Here is a 7940-nt window from a genome sequence, read left to right on the forward strand (position 1 = left end):
AACTGCGACACAGAAAGTAAAACTTGAGATCATAACAATAGAAGACTGTAATCTCATTAATCATTTGATGTTAAGACTAATAATTAATTATTGAAACAGTGAATTTTTGTTATTTTAATTATAAAGATTCAAAGAACACTTATTTAAAATCAGAAAAGAGTATGTTGCTGCATACAGCACTATGAGTCTCCTGGTGCTGTAGGCATTTATTGATTGCAAATATTAAAGATTTCCTTAGCCTCATAAATATGAATTACCTCTTTTAATTAAAATTTGACAGCATAAGTCTTTAAATTTTCTCCCTCAATTAATCAGGAAACATAATAGTAAATAGAATTTTTTATTGAAAACATTTAAACTTTATTGCAAATACATGGTTTTTGAAATCTCACAAGCTAAATCACAGAACTATGAAATCTACTATTAATATTTACAATTCCATCAACTTTCTTAGCAGGATACATCTAAATTTTAACCCTCACATCACCCAGATGGACTTTGTTATATGATCTCCAGTTTTGTGAAGCAAAACATAAATTTAGTTGCAAAAAAAAAAAACCCTGCTATTAAACTTCCTGGTCAGCATAATTTACATTACTGGAAAAATCCAATTACTTGTTTTTACCCTATGGGCTAGCAAGAGTGCAGTCAGCATTTTTTATTTGTACTTATTTTGTTAGCAACCATGATTTTGCAGTTTTTTCATGTAATTTAGAAGAACACTTTCTAAGAAAATTAAAAAGATTTCTGTTTTGAAACAACCTGTGATAATTTCTTAAAATTTATGTGTTTAAGGGCTAGGTACAATGGCTCAACTAACACATCCTCCACCTTTAAGAGCTGCGATCCCATATGGGTGCCAGTTTGTACCCCAGCTGCTCCACTTCACATCCACCTCCTTATTTGTGGCCTGGGAAAGCATTGGAGGATCTCTCAAAGCCTTGGACTCTGCATGCGCATGGAAGACCTAAAGGAAGCTCCTGGCTTCTGGCTTTGTAAGCAGCTCAGCTCCAACTATTGCGGATGGAAGATCTTTGTCTCTGTCTTTCCTTCCTTCTGTAGATCTGCCTTTCCAATAAAAATACAAATAAAAATTTAAAAATTATATCTTTAAAATGCATGAAGAGAGAGTCCCTATGCAATCATTTACTCCCAGCATGCTTGTAACAGTTGACATTGGCTAGGCCAAAGTCAGAGAAGCTTTGGATTCAATCTGACTCTTCCACATCAGAGGAATACACATAGTAACATGGGCTGGCACCTGCTGCCACCCAAGATGTAAGTAGAAAATTGCATTTGGAAGTGGGGCCAGGACTAAAATCCTTCACTAAGTTACAGGTTGAAGGGATGCTAAGCATTGATAACCACTTTGCCAAATTCCTGTCCCTCATAAAAGAGTAAGAGAGTAATGTTCTCTATATGATAAACATTTACGGTGAAACAAACATAAATGCTAATTCATACACACACATGTAAAGTAAATAATCTCATATTGAAAAACAATGAATAGTGTAATGAATTTGTGCTTATAGTCAAGCTATAAAACCACAGATAGCGAAGTTATACACCGACTTTATAAGAGCAGTGCTCTTGGAAACTGGAGCAGGATGATAAATATCAACAGCCAACATTTCCTGTGGCTGGTGTATATGCAAACATGAAAATAATATGGAAAACACTGTACAAGGTTTATTCCTTAAGTTATAACTTTCTATACCTATGGTCTTTTTTCTGTAATTATATTTAATTGCATATAACTAAGCTATATTTGTTAAGGTTGCAGCAGGAGTCATAAATGTTTTAAAACTTTCCACATATTGCATATAACATAACTCTATGCTGAGTTTTATGAGTCTACTTGTTGTGGAAATCACTTAAATGCTTTGTTCCTGGCAGCAATGAAGTAATTGTTAAAGTATGATCTTAGTGCTCAGGTCATTTGCCTTCTGAGGTAAGAGCTCTAAGGAACTTGAGTATAGTAGATGCTAAAAAAAAAATATGCTCTAAGAAAAGTACAGTACATGTCACTATAATTACCAGAAATATCCTTCAACAGAACTTGTGCTCTAAGCCTGCAGGAATCAGTAAAAAGTGGAGGGGAGGCACTAGTACATTGCCAGAGATTTCACTCTCAAAAGCTCGAGTTCGAGAATGTTCCAGATGAGCTACGTTGCAATGCGGGGTCAGAAGGTGACCAAATCATAACCAACAGAAATCAAAGATTGGTAAAAAGAAAAAAGCACTTTGAGTCAGACATTCATGACTTCAGCTGATTTTTTCTAACTGTAACACTTAGCTTTCCACCTAGGGAATAGATCCCTGCTTTCTCTGAGCATGCAACATATCAAGACGTGGGGTGCTTACATCTCGGTCACTCTGCTAACTGTGGCTATTAAATCCCTGGCAAACTGCTTCCTTGAGAGCCAGTTCCTTTAGCAAACTAGATATTCCCACAGCTCCCTTCACTTGTCACAAGTAAATAAATCTTTCCTGTGAGACACTCCCAGTGGAGGCAGATTGTTTGGTGATATGCCAAGTGAAGAAATCGCTGTGTCCACACACAAAAGTGAAGGTCAGTTTAGAAATTATGTGTGTGTGTATGTTATATACAAACATACACACACATATATATACATATGTATATATGTGGCATGTGTGTTTCTGCTTGCAAAAAAATCAATCAATTCAAAATAGAATAACTAGTTGTACAGAGTACATAAATTGTTTCTGGGGAAGCCAAAACTAGTGTCAAAAAGGCAATTAGATTTTTATGGCGAGTGAGTAAAATAGCATGGACCTGCTTTTCTGTACATTCATTCACTTCATCTCAATAACAAAAACACCCCACAACATATCTGTAATGATCCATTCATAGATTAGTACCCTGGCATCAGAAGGATTAACCCAATTTCATTAGGCAGACTGTAGACTTATGCAGTAGAATTGACTAAGAAGGAAGCGTTAATCTGAATGTTGGAAAACAATAGAGCATTGTACAAATTGGTGAGAACTAAAATCCACACAACTAAAGCCCAGGCTACTTGTCCTTAGTTTTCAGATATAATAAATTTCTAAATTGTTAGCTTAATCTTTAAACTGAATTTTGATTATGTAACCATGAAGACAGTTAAACAGTGAATAATATAAAAGAAATATTAGGGTAGTTTTAATCCTGGTATGAAATTTCTCTCAAACTATTTCTTGTTTGTGACCAGAATATGTAATGATCAATTTCTCATAAACTGACATCCTAAACTGACAAACTGGCCATCTTCTTTTAAACAGACTTGATAATAATGGGAATGTTTGTACAAAATATGTGAATTTGCAAAATGCCCTGCAATAAACTATGACTTTGCATTACGTTCAAATAAAACAGTAGAGAATTTGCTAAGTCCAATTTAATAAATTATAATATATGTTAGCATACAAATCACTTTATGGGAGGTGGCACCGTGGAAGCAAAATACAAATCCTCAACCATGGCATCCCAAATGGGCATCATACATGCCCTGGCTGCTTCACATCCAAACCAGCTCCCTGTTACAGTGCCTGGGAAAGCAACAGAGGGCAGTCCAGGTGCTTGTCCTCGACCCACATGGGAAACCTGGTAGAAACTCTTGGCTCCCGGTTTCACCTGTCTGTCTGGCCATGACAGCCATTTGGCAAGTGAATCTGAAGATGGAAGCTCTCTCTTTCATCCTCATTTCCTTTTCAGCCTTGCTTCTCTCTCTTAACTCTGGCTTAAAAATAAGAATAAGTTAAAATAAAAAACTTACTTCATGTGGAGTTAACATTAAAACTTCTTAAAGGAGGCAACCTAAATTTCAAAGAGGGTTAGTGATTTATTCAAAGCCACAAATATTTAATAATGTGAGAACTAGTATACATCTCCAAATAGAAGGATTTCAGAATGAGAGAAGAAACTATAAAAATCAGGGTCATCATACTTGTCTGATATAATGGTACAGAGTATTAAGATACCTCAAAATTTTATAGAACCTCTGGACTCCTGTCAACATTTTGAAACCAAGACCCTGTCCTTAATTCCTGGGACATGGACTTTGTAGGAACCCAGTACTTCTCCCACACCTTTCAGTTCCTGTGTATTTGCTTTGTTGACTGTAAGTCAACATCTTACTAAATTAAATGAGACAAGTTTCAGATTAGCTCTATAAGAACTTGGATTGTAAGATTCAGAATTCTGCCATTCCGAGGCAACTGCCATCTTTCAGTAATTTACCAGGTTGGTGAGCACAAAGGGAAGGAGGTGAGGCATCCAATACATGTCCTCCAGGCCTTTTAGGAAATGTGGAGTTGTTCCTTTGGCCACATACACGCACTATTACAAGAAAGGTGTTATTGTAGATATCAAGGAAATAGATGCTCTTCAAAAAGAAATACCCCATAAATGTCACCATGACAAAACTGGAAGAGTCTACAATGTTACCCAGCAAGCAGCTGGTATTGTAAACAAAGTAGTTCAGGACAAGATTCTGCCAATGAATAAATGTGTGTGTTGAGCATATTCAATACTCCAAAAGCCGAGACAGTGTCCTGAAAGGAAGGAAGGTGAATGAAAATGATCAAAAAAAGAAGGAAGAAAAGAGTTCAGCAAAAGGGTTCAGCAAAAGCCCAGCCTGCTACACACAGAGAAACCCACTCTGTCGAAACCAGTGGACAGGAACTTGAACTGTTGGTGCCTATTCCCTATCAACTCACAGCATAAGTGAAAGAAAAATGAAGAAACTCTGAGTTTTACAAATTAAAACAAACAAAAAAGCTTCAAAACTCCTCTAATTAACAGAAAATGTTAGACTTTATTCCAAAATGCTTCATAGAAACTCCATGTCCCAACCAAAGTAATAAACACTCCAGAACCTGTTGTGACCTCATTGCCCCTTCAGGAGAACACACTGGCCTATCACTGACCAATAGGCAGCACGTGCATCGCCACCCAACCAGCGTCCCACACATGAGCTGAATACAGGTCCTGGTGCTCATTAGATAAACAGAACTTGGGTTTTGAGGCGGGGAGGTGTCTCTACATCCCTTTGGGAATACATCTAAATTCACATGCTAGCAGTACTTTATCTGAGATTTCATAATCTCAAAACTTTGTCAACTAAAATATACATAGGTTTGGTTCAAACTGTACTTGGTGGCTGATGTTAATCTAGGTACCTTGAAGAGATTTACGACTTCTAGTATGCTGACTTATTATGCTTATCCAAATATTTTACCCCACATATTAATATTTTATTAATTATATATTAAATATTATCGGATTTATTAATGTTACTATTTTGTTGATTGTATTAATAAATTATTAATTTTTTATTTAGAGGTAATGCTGTTGATATCAAATTTTGGTATCATATTTTGGCATCAATTTGGATACCTTAGCATATGTGCATAATATTCCAGACTTCTTTTATAATTAAAGTAAAACACGATCTATTAAAAAGACTGTTTATGGCAATTAAAATAGTTATGAGCTTAATACCTGCCTTCTAATAGCCACTAACATTATGGTAGCTATCATTAATATGCTCCCAAGACTAAAAGCCACAACTAATTTGTGAAGAAACTGTTGCAAAATATTCTAAGTAGCTTGAAATTTCTAACTAACCCAGAACATTTTCCTACTTGTAAATTTTTGCCATGTGACTGGCATATGTCTGTTAAGATAATCATGTTGTATTCAAATGAAGCTAATGTGTGAATGAAATTTATCCAGCTTCAAGATCCATAAAAGTGTGCTTTGATATCTTTAGCATATGTATCATTTGTGGATCATTATAATATAATATTTTCTTTGATTCAAAAAATAATTGAGTCCTAACAAAGGTATTAAAATATAAAATGCAAGTTATAAGTTTTAGAGTGCAAGAATCTGTATAATGGTGGGAAAGTAGAAGAAAAACAAAATAATCAAAGTAAACAATACAGATTTATTTAGAAAAATAACAAAATAAGGCTCTGAGCACTGGATCTTTTATCATAACTCTGTACAAACTAAGCTCCTTAACAACTCCTGCCATCTCCCATTTATGTCCTTGGATAATTCCTTCTCTACAAACCTATGTCTCATTAAGAGATTTCATTGCATCTTGTGTCTTGCCTCCTCTTTCCTTTCTCCAGGATAAGAGTTCTGGCATGAAGTGAGTTATACAGAGTGGAGGCATTTTTGGAAATTACATAAATGTGTGAGAGGCACAGTACCACAGTCTAAAGTCAGGATAGAGCTGAGGAGAATGCCTTCTAACTATCAGCAATGTCTGGACAGATCATGAGCCAGACACACTCAGCTATAAATAGCTGGAATTGTGGCCTGCAGAAATCCACAGATAACAAATGTTTTCCTTGCTTATGCTGTTGACTTTTATAAGAATTTGACATCAGAAAGATGACAGAGACAGAGAATGACAGTGAGAGTAAATGAGAGTGGGGTGAGAGAGAGAGAAAAAGCAATACAATAAGAAACAGAGATATACAGAGAGGACTCCCATCCACTGGGTAGCACTGCAAATGCCTACAACATCCTGGGATGTGTCAGACTGAGGGTAGAATAGCAGAATTATCCTGGTTCTTGACATGAATGACAGGGATGCAAGACTTTCAGCCATGACTCACTATTTTCCAGAGGCTAAACTACCAAGACCCTGGACCAGGACAGCTGGAAATCAAACAGTTATTCCAATATCATTTTAATTTGCTGAGACTTCATGTTGTTCCTTTAAGTGCTGCACATGGTATCCATCCATTTATCAAAATCTCATACACAAAATAGTTGAAAAATAACTGTAAATAATTGATTTGGCTTTGAAATTGTTAACTATAGCTAAGATAATAAATCTTATTCTTAGAAAAAAGTGATTATATTTTTCCTCATAATTCTAAATTGTCACTCAATACAAACTAAATACAAAAATTATTTTCAGATAATGACATTATTCAGAATTCTTCTGTCAGCTTTGACTATAGGAAGAAATCAGTATCTGCATTAAAAGAAAGATACAGCTTTATTAAGGCTTAAAACCTATTGTCGGAAATGCTGAGTCACAAATACATCAACCTATCTTTTAAGGGAAATTCAACACATAATTACGTAAGGAAATGTTAAGCATGTTGTTCTTTAAGCAATAAGATAATAGGTAATTCACTAAAGAAATGAAAAAGAAAATCAAGAACCTTCTTGAAGAAAGAGATGTTACTGTATGATCTATGAGTCATGTCTATGAGTCAGATGAATGTATTTTGCAGAGATGAAGTTAACAAAAAAGATAAAAATCCATGAGATATACTTTCCACTGATCTTTGTTGGTAAAATGTGACTCCTGTAGGCAACAAATAGATGGGTTTTGGTTTTTAATCCAGTCTACTCATCTTTGATGTTTGATTGATGAATTTAAGCCATTTACGTTCAGGGTCAATAATATATGGGTGGTAATTTGGTCCTGTCATTTTAGCAATGGATTGCTCATTGATTTAGTCATAGGTTGTTCTTTTACTGAAATGTTCTTCACATTTGCCTTTGGTTTTGGTAGGTGCTATTAGTCATTCAGTAGCATGCTATTTAACTTCATGGCATTGTAAATCACTATTTTTCTTCCTGTTGCTGATTTTGTATTTTGGCCTTTCGTAGTAACTGTGTAATGGAGACTATCATAGCCAGATATGAGGATACAATGCAGTATGCATCTCTACTTCCAAAGATAGACCCCCAATAAAACTGTTTACTATATCTTAACAATAGGATGCTGGGCTCTCTGCCAGTGTCCATGCCTGCAATGATGGATAACTGACTGCGTATGAGGAACTATAATAAAGTAATGATACAGGGGAACTCAATGATGGGTGAAGTAATTGGGGAAGGGACAAAGGAAATCCCATGGCCTATGCAAATGTATCATAAAATGATAAGAATAAAAATAAGT

At 35.4% G+C, this 7940-nt stretch overlaps 1 pseudogene; it reads left to right on the forward strand.

The window, feature by feature from the left end:
- The first annotated feature begins 1249 nt into the window (after positions 1–1249).
- Positions 1250–4729, forward strand: LOC105941717 (large ribosomal subunit protein eL21-like; annotated as a pseudogene).
- The last annotated feature ends 3211 nt before the right edge of the window (positions 4730–7940 follow it).

Source organism: Ochotona princeps, chromosome 12 (genome assembly GCF_030435755.1).
Source record: "Ochotona princeps isolate mOchPri1 chromosome 12, mOchPri1.hap1, whole genome shotgun sequence".
Taxonomy (NCBI): Eukaryota; Metazoa; Chordata; class Mammalia; order Lagomorpha; family Ochotonidae; genus Ochotona; species Ochotona princeps.